Source organism: Tetrao urogallus (genome assembly GCF_951394365.1).
Source record: "Tetrao urogallus genome assembly, chromosome: 2".
Classification (NCBI taxonomy): domain Eukaryota; kingdom Metazoa; phylum Chordata; class Aves; order Galliformes; family Phasianidae; genus Tetrao; species Tetrao urogallus.
In genome coordinates, this window is record NC_136814.1 from 71,663,061 (window position 1) to 71,676,723 (window position 13,663).

Here is a 13,663-nt window from a genome sequence, read left to right on the forward strand (position 1 = left end):
CTCTGACTGTGCACTTGACCCAAAATTATTTCCAATGCCTGGAAAGCCTTTCCACTGTAGAATCATAGAATTTCAGAATGTCCCATGTTGAAAGGTACCCACATAGGTTGTGTAGTCCAACTCCAGGCTCCATCGTGCCTCTTGCATGGTGTGTGTGGGTGGCAGAAGGTAAAAACTACGAAGATTTTTCTTTGTTAGCTCTGCTTCAATGCTTCATCATACCTTTAATGACTAAGCCAGGACAGCCTCTTGTTTCCTAATATCTAGTCAACCTGAGTGCTTCTTCCTTCTCCTTGGGAAAATGGCACCATCAAGAACACTATGCTGAATCAAGGTGTGTGGGGTAAGTTGAGAGATACACAAAAGGAAGGAAGACAGAAGCAATACACCGAATGGACTGAGCTAGAAAACTCTGACATGTGTCTATGGCTGCAGGGGTCTGATGTAAACACACAGGCAGAAGTGTGTAGCAAAGCTGACCACATGCCACCTGGTGGGGTATGACTGCAATTTTGTTGGTGCCACATGCAGCTTGGCAAGGTTTGGCAAGCTCTTACCAAGCAGAGCAAGCAGACTTGTGTTGCGGTGCAAACTGTCATGGATGGGGAGCTATCAGCCTCTTATAACTAATGGAAGGATAAGTAAAGATGATCCATAAAGCCTGGTTCTCTGTTTTGCTTCTTTGCATCCATGCCACCCAAGTACTGCCTTCTCAGAATTACTTAAGCAGTGGATTTATGTTGTGAATAAATTTTGCCTCGGCTGTAGGCTTCACCTGGGTGTCAGGGGAGAGAATGTTCAGCATGGGAGAGGTTGGGACTAAAGATTTGACTTGGGGTTTCTCCACATTCTTTTCTCCTCTGAGCGATGAATGACATGACTTGTGAAGATGGTTAAGGTAGGGTTTGCAGAAAGATTGTGAAATAGGATAGCCAGCTTTTAGCATGCTGTTAACCTGCTACAGTAAAAACAGAAAGAGGAAATCTAGCTCCCATTTGGCTTCACTGGGCTTAGGGAGAAAGGTTGAGTGAGTCAGTAGTAAATAAACAGGGTATGTGGCAAGACAACAGGTGGCTTTATCAGCCAGAAAATACATGACCTTCTGTTATTCCTCTGAGCTCCTGCTTGATAGAAAGCTCTAATCATTTTTGGGTAAACAGAGCTATAAGCTACAGATAGACAAAAAGGCATAAGAAGGAAATTATTCAGTGGGCAGAGAAAGCAAACCTGCTCTCTTCAGCTTTTTTCCATCTGTTAGTCCCCATTGAGGAATTGAAAAGGCAGTCACTGGGGAGTCCTGATCCAATGGCAATCCAAAGTGATTATTTGATTTGCTTTCTCACAGTTGCAGTGCTGAATCTCTGTGTTCCAGCAGAAACCAGCCTTATTATTTCAGAGTATTTTAGCTTTCACAGCTATCGGCTTTCTCCTAAGGCTTTAGTTTTCAAAATATATTAAAATATCTATCTGTAATCTAGCATGGTGCAAATCTAAAGATTATCCAAGTGTTAAGGTAATGTTAAGCTTTGCTACTAAAGGGGAAGGGTCTGGCAGTTTTCAGTTTTGTGCTACGTTTTTGGAACATGGATTTGCAGAAATAATAACAGTGTTTAAAGGAGCCAACAAGGGGCTACAATGAGAAGAATGCCTCTCATGGCTGTGAACATGCTGTCCATGTAATGTGTGTGATTAATTCAGAATCACCATGTGAGGCATTTTTTTTCCCCTTATTGTATTTGCTACTGTTTGCAAATGCTCTTTGTGTCAGAGAAATCCACGTTTACTTTTTCTGAGGCCCTTGTTTCTGTGGACCTCTAATAATGAATTGAAGCAGACCAGCTTTGTCTAACAGATGTTAATTTGGGCTAACTCTGATCATTTCTTACTCTTCAATTTCAGCATAAACTCTTTCAAGTTCAGCATAAGCACACCGCATATATCATGACAGAAACAAATATTGACTTCCAAAGAATTCATGCTGAAGGTCCTGGATGTCTTAGGGAACCACCACATACAGATTGATGCAAAAATTTTAAGCCTCACTGTTTTCTGAAGGCTTTTCAACATATGTGTAGGAGCCACAGCACCTACATGATCCTGCCTCTCCCTGTCCTCCCATAACCTGAACCTGAAGTCAATCTGCGGATTCTGCAGTGTATGGGATTGCTTTGAACAGATGATCATGTTGTTAAGACAATGTCTCACCAGGACAATTCTGGATGACAAAAGGCAGTTGTTACAATATAGATCTTTTGAAGATGAGTAAAGAGGAGAATAGAAATTTGATAAATAGATTTAACAATAAATAAATAAATAAATACATACAAAAGGGGAGAAAGCTGAGGAAATGAATTTTGCAAATATCTGCAGTGGAAGATTTTCAGGCCAGCAGATCCTTCCTCTTGGAATCCAGAGACTCTGACAAACAAGCTGTAAAAAGAAAGGGGGAATAGTTGCCCTGAAAGATGTTTAGCTATTACAACAGCATGCACAGTGTAAATATTTGATTTGCACAAAATACAACTTATGGACCAAAGTTTCTTATACTTCTGTGTTTTCCTCATGGCTAAAGTATTAAAATGAGTGCTTTGGATGACTATATTATTTCTGTGATATGAGGAGAAAGCAGTTTGAAAAAAATATAAATATTTCAGGCATTTCTTCTGAAAGTGACAACTTGTCTGTTTTTTGAATATACAGTAGTATATTGTGAAAGAAGTCGGTGGATTAGAAGCAAGGGGTTAGAAATGTTTTTCTTTTCACTTTTGCAACAGAAAAATATTAAGAATTCACCAAACATATATGAATTCTAAAGCTCTGCAATATATAACAATCATCTAAGTAAGACACGGTGAAAATCCATGACTAATATCATAGTTCTAAGGAATAGACCAAGAAAAATGATGTATTGCACTTCTATTAAGATTTGGGATAAAAGAAATGGAGCAAACAGAATGCCTCCTGACTATGCTAGCCATCACACCTTCTTTACTCCTGATGTCTGAAGGGAACCTTATGCTATTTGGTGGTCTTTGTACGCATAAACACTTCCCATATGCCAAGTTTTATTGGCCAAACTCTTGGGCGGAGGTGGTGATCTGAAAGCTGCAATATGACAGGCAGCTGATTTGAGATGTCTCCTCGAAGTGACAAATATCACCTCATGAAGGACAGGCAGCACTGAGTTTTGCTGTTCCCTGACCGAGGACAAAATAACCTGTCACTTTTTGACTTTGCTGTAGAAGTGAAGATTTTTGGTAGTGATGGAACTGCTTTTCTTACCAATGCCAGATGCGAGGTGATGTGGCCAGCGCTACAAAGAACTGCCAGCTCTGCCTGTGCCTAAAACGAAACTGAGATGCCAAAATTAGAAGCTTAGTCACACAGCCTGCCAATTTAATTGGTGAAGAAAGGCAGACGCCTCCAGAGAATGAATGGCATAAATCTTAGTGCAAACACAGCCTAAAATTAGTTATGAGGAATCCACACCTGAGACTGCGGTGTGAGAACAGCTTTTCTTAAGTGGACAAAGGAAATTTAGTGAGGAATTTCAAATACATGACAAGGAAGTTCTTTATGTTCTTGTGACAAGACAATGGCATGGTTAACAAAAAATAACAATTTTCCTCCTTGGGTAAAAAAGTAGGTAAAAAAATAGTTACATACTTTTTATAAAACAGCAAATAATAATATAGAATGATACACTCACATAAAGTAAATGCAAATAAATAACCACTTACACAGACCAGATGAAAGAAACAATAATTTATCTTGTATTCAAGAAAAAGTGAAGTATGAAATGAGTATTCACTGGAGAACAAGGATATACATACACCTGTCATCAGTGTGTGGGGTGAATGTATGTATTTGAATTTACAAGCAGTTCTCACTACTCCCTCACAGGATTATGAAGCTCTGAGATAAATTTAAATAGGAAAACATAGCCAAAGGAAGGCAGAATATAATTGAACGTATGTACTGAAGAACATCATATTTCAGGTACCATTTTCCTGAAAAGTGGCTTTTTGTGGTCATAGTCCTTTGAGCTTCAGGGTAAGGTTTAAATGTATTTTTTTAAGTAAGGTACTCAGACTGAGCATAACTACTGAATATACTCGAGTATCTCTATGAACTGCTAATGGCAATTGCAAACAGGCCATGCACATAAAAGAACATAGCAATGATTGCAAGGAGCTTCAAGAAACAGTAGAATGCTGTGGTTTGAAGTATGACATTTCTGTGTTCTTTCAACATTTCTATCTGATTTCCACTGCTGCCAGCCTTGGATTTATTTTGTACTGTGCCTATTAAAAAGCTGATGTCAATCTATTACCTCTATGCAGCTTTCAAAAGTAACATCTTAAATTAGGATAGGAAGTAGGGTAGGCGCAAATTACAATTACAATGCCCCACTGATATAGAGAATCCTTTTTTCTATTTTTGCCTGACAGAAGTACACCACTTCAGTGTTTTTATTTTCAGTGAGATTGTCAAGTCTGTGTCTAACAATAGTATTGCAATCTTCTTAAATCTTGGGTCGATTTCATAGCATCCAGGAAGTTAACAGAGAAGATGAAACATTTAACGTGCTCTTAATGACACATTTGACATTGATTATGCATTCTTATGTCCAAATCCATGTCTTCAGTATTTAAATAAGCTATTTTAGTGATATATATGTGCACATCATACACTTTTATTTTACTTATTGAAATACTGTAAATGTCTCTTACATGTTTTAAAATAATTTACCATTATAATACCTGAATGAATTGAACATGCCTAGATGGAGCTGTTCTGTTTGTGTGTTTTCCTCCTGAGCTGCAATGGGGTTGCAAAAGGTCTTTAAATTCCAGGACAACTGGGAGTATCTTAGAGAGTCGGGAAGAGAAAAGTCAACTTTCTTTTCCCCAAAACTCAGCTTTTACAGCATTTTCCTGCCATATTGGTCATGAAAATGGAAACAGATACTAACTAGGAGCTAAGGAACTGCAATTGGACTTTATTTCCACATGAGAAAGAAGAGGGTAAGACAGAATGAATACCATTCCTCTGAAAAACCACTTCCAGAAAAAGCACTTTCGGAAGTTATAAAATGAGTCCACCTTAAAGCCAAGAGGAATTCTGCTGAGGGTGCAGTGGGGGAAGTCCAGCTATGTGTACCTAAAGGAGGTGGCAATGTTGGTCAACCCTCTCTAAAGCCCTGCTGAAAGACTCACAGTACAGAGCCAGTCCAATGCCCAAATGGCATTTTGAAACTCTGTTGGGCTTTCGCCTGCCTCCACTGTTCCAGACCTAAATCTAATAGTGTTGACCTCAAAAGCTTTCTTGGAGCTTTCTTGTGCTCACACAGAAACCAGCTTGTGCAATCCTTGCCTGCTGACCACCATGGGGAACAACTTCCCTCATCTCAAGCTGAGGAGATTGCTAGTTGTTAATACAACACCTCTCTCTTTAAGAATAAAGATATACTGACCACAAATTTCATCCATTTTTACTTTGAATGATGCATTCTAAAGAGTACTTCTACTCCTCAAGTGTAGAAAATGAAGGGGAGAAGAGCTGCCATCTTGCTATCACTGTAAAGATCAAATGTCAAGTTCAGAAAGCCATCACAGATGCTAGAAGGAACATAAAGGATGGAGGGTATGGTGTGAGTATAATGGCTTTTAGGCAGAATTGTTTCATGCTGGCTAGAACAGAAATTAGTAACAGTACAGGAAAACATCTCCTATTCCAGGTATTTTTCTGCTATCCCTGGTAACCATGCTATACATTTTCCTTCAGAAATACAAGACAATATGCTGATTTGTCTTAAGGCTTTTGAGATGGGAGATACACTGGAAAATGGTAAGGCCCATGTTCTTACAGAGAAATGTCATAATGAGGCCTGGATACTAATCTGAAAATGAAAAACATTGGGATTGCCAAATCCAGAGGAAAACAAGCTATGCCACGTGGTAAATGAGAGATGAAGCAGAATGCTTTGATTGATGTTATACAACTCTGGCAATTTCATTCAGTGTATTATTTTTAGTCATAGCAGTATAAAATGTGTGTGTATGATCTGCAGGGAGATGTATTTTAAATTACTGTAGGTGGAAGAACCTGGAGCATAGTTCCCAGACCTATCTCAGTTCACCTTTGGATTACATCTCTGAAACTGCAAAGAACTAAATACAATCCTGCAAACTTGCAGAAACAACAATTAAAGTTGTGACTGCTTCCATACATACTCATTTTCGATCACACATTCTGGAAGAGTTTTCCTCCCATGCATGCACTGACTTCCTGCTGCCTGCATCCCCGCTCTGGGGAACTGCTGAGAACCTGAATACCAGAAGGTAAAATGGCATTTTTCATGAAAAGTGTAAAACAAAGAACATGCATCCTTCCTGCTTTGTGCTCCCAGTTGTCGGTACCAGCAAGTTAAAAACCACCCATGTTGGAGCTACATCTGGAACACTGTCTTCAGTCGCACCAGGTGAATCCAACTGAACTACACTGTGTGAACAGGCATTTCGGTGTGAACAAGCATTGCCTCTGAAAGGTCTGCTTAACAGTTTCATAGAACATCATTTGTATTCTGGGTTATGGGATGTTTCTGATTCACCTACTCTGTTTTAAAGGACACTCATTTGTACTCTCTCTGTTGTGTCTGTTTTAATCAAAGTCTTCAACATAGTAAAATATTGGAGGGAAATATGGCAAGGAATCTATTCCAAAGATCTTAGGCAACCATTTCTTATCTTCCACCAGCTCTGACTTCCTCTCCTGCACTTTCTCCAGTTGCTTTCAGGATGAAGTGACCAAAGCCATATACGGTGTTCTGGAGTTTACTTACTTGTTTATCCAATCAAAAATTCACCTAATGCCATTAAAACAGAATCTGCACAGAAGTGCAAATTTTGATTCTGAAAAGTTGGAGTGGATTTATTTTGATGTAAATGCTTCAGATTCCCTTGTAAACCCTTTTTGAAAACGTCATATGGTTTTATTAACTACTTTTAAAGCAAATTGATTGTTTGAAGACATTATCTGTCATAATATTTATAGGCGATACCTACGTCTCTTAAAAAATAATGCTGGTACTCCATGACTTGCAAACACTGAGTCAGACCTCTGTGAAGACGTTTTTTTCCATCTTGAAAAACCTGCTCTGAGGATTTCCTTGATGCAAGCCTTGCTGGGGGGCTGGCATGTCGGTGTAGCAGATGCTGTCACTGACATTCTGTGACCTGCCAGGTGGAAGAGCAGGCACAATAGGACGAGCTGGATAGCTCTGAATTGACAAAAGGGACAAGACAGACATCTGCCCTGTGCCTAGGAGGAGTCAGGCATTTAACAACAGAAAAGCTCCATAAGTGTCTATCTCTATGGTACTGGAAGTCTCTAAACCAGATCTTTATACATGTGTTTCTTTCATATGAGGTGTGATGGGGATAATAACACCTCCCCACCTCAGAGGAGAGCCCATAGACCCACTCTTTTAAGACTGAGCTGGGTAAAAAGCAGAGCATGTTGCTGCAATACAATGTCAGCTGTTACTTATGTCTGACTGCAGGACTGTTTAAAGGTGTTTCCTTTAATAAGATCTGTGAACAATCACTAGCATTTAATTGGAACTGAGCTAAAGTTTTTCACAATAAAAAAATTGGCACTGTCCTATGTACTTTACGTAAAGATATCCACATCTCCTGGCAAACACAATTACCTTATGAAAGGTATGAATTATCTTATACACAATTTACCCTTATGAAAGCATTTTTTAACATGGAAACAAGTGCTGTGCAGTTTTGTGCCCCAGAAGGATGCACTATTCTTCTTCTCACTAGATGGAGGTCCAGTGCCATGAAAACTGTAGCATTCTGGATTCTTCACATCAGTGATGAGGTTGGGATCATTGCCATGACAATGGCTGCAAAGCCTTGAGTAAATCTATGTCCTGAGTAGAGGACACAGATAAATGAATGCATATTTATAAATCAGTTAAAGCCCATAATACCCTCTTGTAATAAAACATCTAGAAAAGGGAATGGAAAAAATGTCATAAAATTATAGATATTTATATTAAATATAGACACAGATGTTTAGATGCAATCTAAAATCCAGTTGTGCTAAATGAATTTCTTTTGGCAAAAACAGAGCTGTTTAATAGATCACATCTGCCTGGTTGATGCTGCATTAATCCTGACAATAAATTGCTGTAACTATCTTTTCTAATTACAGAGAGGAAGAACTGCCATTCATTTTGCTTTTCAAATTTTTTTGGTAATCATCCTGCAGTGCCAGTGCATTTAATATTCAACCCAGTACCAGAACTAAAGGAAGTAAGGCCAGTCTTTAGGGGTACCATCTAATTGCATAAAAGAGTCCATTCATCCTACAATCTTCCAGTGGCTTCACCTTCCATTTCCCAGAAAGTCTGTAGCCTGCTTGTCCTCCTTAATACATTCCCCATTATTTTTGTGCTGGACTTCTCTGAGAGTCCTTTCTCAGGCAGGAAATATGAAAGAGAAAGATGAACCTGTAAGAAAATAAATACATAAATAAACAATCAGAGAAACTGGAACTGAGTTACAGTTGTTATATTTTAGGTTTGCAGGCCAATTTGCTCTAGAAGTCTGCATTCAGAAGTATTACTGATCGGTTATTTTTTAGCAATTTAACATTTGCTACCTGTTTTAGAAGTACAAAGCTGGTTTTACATGAGAATGTTTTGAAATTATTTCTAATTTTTAAATACACATATTATTTCTAGCTTATGTATATATATATGCATATATATATATTTCCTTTACTTTTATCTGATTTTGATTTTATTGTAAAACACTAAGACCTTCTTATATTACTTTCACATGAAGAACAGTGGCCACTAAATACACAATTCAGTGAGTTTACAAGTCTGAAATAAAGTGAATAAGTGTAGGTATAAATTGCATCCTCTGTAAACACCCCGTTAGCGTGCTTGAATTAGAAAACCAACAGGTATCTGTATAGAAAATTATTACCTGTATATTGCCTCTGCATGCTCAGAATAGGAGAAATATTAATCAAACACATAACACAAAACTAATTAAAAACATATAAAATATGTATTTCACAATAAAAGCACCTAAAGAAAATTTGAAGCCTGGCATCTGAAAATTTACTGCAGAAATTGCTAAATGCATTTTTAGTCATCTCTCTTGCTGAAGGGGAGTTACCACCTACATAAACTAGGGTTCTCCATAGTTCACAAAGGTAAGAATGCACAACTGGCATATCCTGAGGTGCTGAGCTACTGAGGCAATATTGGTTGAGTGGCTACCGGCACTAAAACAAGGTGGACAGGCAGCCCCACATCTCTGTCCAGGAAAGTTCAGCCCCACTGAGTCTTGTTGGGCTTGCAGTGGGCTCAGCATTCACTGTACAATCAGGGCCTGTGTTGTGAGCTGTGAAAAACTGGTTCATTTTGGAAATTTGTGAACGTATCACATTGATGATTTTGGGAGCAGTTAGTGCATTTAGTAATAAAAAAAATGAGCATAGATGTTTTTAACCTGAATTTGTTTAGGCCTGCATTCCTAAAACAAGAAAAGAGAAGGCACTGTGAAGACCTCATTGTGGCTTTCCAATACTTGAAGGGAGCATATAAACAGGAGGTGGAACAGCTGTTTACAAGGATGGATAGTAATAGGACAAGGGGGAATGGTTTTAAGCTGAGACAGGGGAGGTTTAGGTTAGATATTAGGAGGAAGTTTTTCACCCAGAGAGTGGTGACGCACTGGAACTGGTTGCCCAAGGAGGTTGTGGATGCCCCATCCCCGGAGGCATTCAAGGCCAGGCTGGATGTGGCTCTGGGCAGCCTGGTCTGGTGGTTGGCAACCCTGCAAGTGGCAGGGGGGTTGAAACTGGATGATCATTGTCCTTTTAAACCCAGGCCATTCTGTGATTCTATGATTCTATTAAGATTGTTACATAATTTTTCCTGTTGATCCTTTTGCTAATTCTTTTCTCCCAGTTATTTTTGATGCTGACTAAATTTAACCAGATTTGAAAAAAGGTCAGAGTACTCAAGGATATTTATGTTCCTACCAGTCTAACAGAAATAAATATCAGGATAAAGGAGAAATTTATGACCCTTTTGAGGTAGGCACAACTCAGTCATTATAATTCTCTTTCATAGCAACCTCCTCGTTAATAAGGCACAAAACAGGTTGGCCTGTCTGCACAGACCCAGCTTCAGATGAGTCACAGTCACTGATTTCTCTCTCCCAGTGGGTGTATTCTAAGTACATGTGGACTAGCTGGGTTGAGAAGCAGGACAGAGAGAAGAGCCACAGTACAAATTCATGTTTCCAGATCTCTCCTATTTCTCTGCTCATAAAGCATTTTGTTATTGTTTCAGCCAATTACTCTCATGGTTACTTATAAATTTGCTCTCCTGCTCGTTACTTAATAGATATTTTCCAAGCTTTATAAGCTGGTGAGGGGTCTGGAGCACAAGTCTTATGAGCAGCTGCTGAGGGAACTGGGAACTGAGAAGAGGAGGCTCAGAGTAGGCTTCTGTCATTCTCTACAACTCCATGCCAGGAAGCTGTGGCGAGGTGGGGGTTGGCCTTTTCTCCTACAGCACTAGAGGGAATGGCCTCATGTTACACAAGAGGAGGTTTAGGATAGGTATTAGGAAAAATTTGTTCTCTGAAAGAGTGGTCAGGTGCTAGAACAGGCTGCCTGGGGGGTGGTAGAATCACCATCTGTGAAGGTGTTCAATAAACATTCAGATGTGGTACTTACGGAAATGGTTTAGTAAGGAAATATTGGAGGTAGGTGCACTGTTGGATTAGATGATCTTGGAGGTATTTTCCAACCTTGGTGATTCTATAATTCCGTGATTCTATAATGTAAGCCTAGTCACAGAAATGCAGATCGCTCAGGAGCTGTTTGACTTTGAAAGCAGGCTTAGTTTCTTTTGGGCAATAATGCAGTTATTATTCTTAGTGCTATATGCTTTATCTGTGTCATAATATATACTGCACAAATGCATTTAAATGAGAAAACTTCCTCGGTTTTTCTGAGACAGTCAAGGTATCTCCATTCTTATGACCCGTTTACAGCTGCCAAATTTTCTTGAAACTAGTCGGAATATTCCAGATTTGTACTTTAGCCAATTAATACTAATTATAAAAGTATCCATGTTTAATAAATATTAATCTTAACTTGCCATTTTTTTCTTATTAGAGAATGAAGAATGAACAACTAGGAACAGCAAAGTCTTTATTGTTTTCGACTGCCTAACAAACCTCTTGACAAGAAAATCTGAGACCTATTAGGTAGAGTACAACACTATTAAGATTGATATTGAAAGAGTCTACTTAAACACAAAGAAACCTTTTCTGCACAGTAGATGAAGTGCTGATAACTCCAAAAAAAAAAAAAAAAAAGATTATAGGATTATTCATTCTAAGTTTTACAAATCCATTTAAAATATATATATGGGCTGAACTGCCTGAAAATTTTTAAAACTCAGATGGCAATTATTTCATCAAAGCCAATTTGAGATAAATATATCTACCTCCACAATAATGTTCTCTATAAAAAAGCGTTAAAAGCCTCAGAAGGTTTTGTATACAAGAAGGAGCCATGGTAAGGTATCCATGTGGATCTTAAAACAATATTTTCTGAGCTCCAAAGTCCGTCAGAACAAAGGAAGCACTGATCTCATATTACTGGAAAGTTGCTGGGCTTAATTTCTGGTTTACGTGGCTCAGTTCAGCAGAGTATTACGAATCTAGGGGGAATCTCCAGAACACTGAGTAGAATCTAGTGCTAACATGTATACGGGAGAAAACTGTCACACAGAGAGGAAATCCTGGGGGGTTTGTCCCTAGACCTGTGCAATTTTGGAGTTTGGGGTACTGGAGTATTCCTTGGCTAAATTATCTTAATCAAACATAGTACAGAAAAAAAAAAAAAAAAAAAAAAGAGAGAGAGAGAGAGAGAGAGAAAGAAAAATATCATTGGGAATTTATTATATGGAAACTGTTATGCACTTAGAATCATAGAATCATAGAATGGTTTGGGTTGAAAGGGACCTTTAAGATCACCTAGTTCCAACTCCCTGCTATAGGCAAGGACACCTCCCTCTAGACCAGGATGCTCAAAGTCCCATCCAGCCTGGCCTTGAATGCTTCTAGGGAGGAGGCATCCACAGCCTCACTGGGCAACCTGTTCCAGTGTCTCACCATCCTTACAGTAAAAACTTTCTTCCTAATATCCAGTCTAAATCTTCTGTCTTCCAATTTAAAACCATTTTAACCACTTGAAGCAGTAGTCTGTATCCTATGCTCTTTGAAACATCTTCCAAGGAAATAGGTGTCTAAGCTGGAAAACAAGAAAATTCAGAGCTTATGACTCCCTTATGCCCCTTACAATGCAGTGAAAGTTACAGTTAAAAAAAAAAAAGAAAAAAGAAACACTTCACGAAAAAAGGAAGAAGTGCCATGATTTTCATTCAAAGAATGTTTTCATTATACATTCTGTCATGCTGCTTCCTACTCTTCTTCAGTTCATTTTAGGCCAGAAAGCTTTAATTTTCTGTGTTGACACAGAAAGGGAGCTAGCCTGTCAGTGAATGTGCAGTGGGAATCTCCAGGGAAGGAAATGCAATTATGTTGAGTAATATTGTTTTACTTTATTTGTAATAAATATAAAGGCTTATAATGCCACAGGACTGCAGTATAGTTGCACAAAGATTGAGTACAAACGATAAAAGAAACAGAAAATATAGCTTGGATATGTAGTGTTCTTCTCCTTTTCCCCAGTTGCTATAGTAATGTTTGGCACCTTTGTTAGGTATTCCAGCAAGCTCTCCTACTATGTCCCTGGGAGATTTGTCAGTTCAGGAAGACTGAGAACAATAAGCCTGCCTGGATCTGGAGACAGACCTCTTTAGCTGTGAGGATTAGATGCAATGCCTAGCACACACGTGGATAACCACACTACAGGGGTACAGAGCCTTTTGAGCAGGGGGCTCCCAGAATACGTTCAGTGAGGCCACTCAACCTGGGAATTGAGCTGCTCTTCAGCACTACGAAACTGGCTGACCCTACAGAAAGTGCCATCCTGATAAGTGTTGTTCATCTTTAAGCATAGACTAAACCAGCTCAAAGACTTGTACAGTTTTAGAGGAGTTGTTCTGATACTCAGAGAACTACAAAAAATTATGTAAGTACCAAATGGCTGCCTTTTGCTACACTACCACTACTCTTCATTTTTCTGCCTGGCTTGTGAAGCCTATATTTTCTTAATAACAAGGTCTTTGGATGGCTCAGTGGAAATTTATTTACGTATAAGATAAGGCATCTCCCACTTTTTTCTCTGCTGTAGAATAGCAACCTCCAGCCTAAACCAAATATCAGGAAACTTTGAAAGATGAGTACTAACAAGAGCTACAGTAGCAACAAAAGGATGCTAAGGCATTTTTCTTGACGTTATTGTTTTAATCTTATGACAGGTGTTAACAATTTTGGACTCTGGCATTGGCTGTACTTCCTAAATATATATATACGTATATTTAAAATACCTTGGACAAGAGGATCAGAAAAGGGATATTGAAACTCCCCTGTCAGAGTCAACTGCAGTTTGCCTTTCCCCTCCAGAAATTTCATTCTCTTTTGGT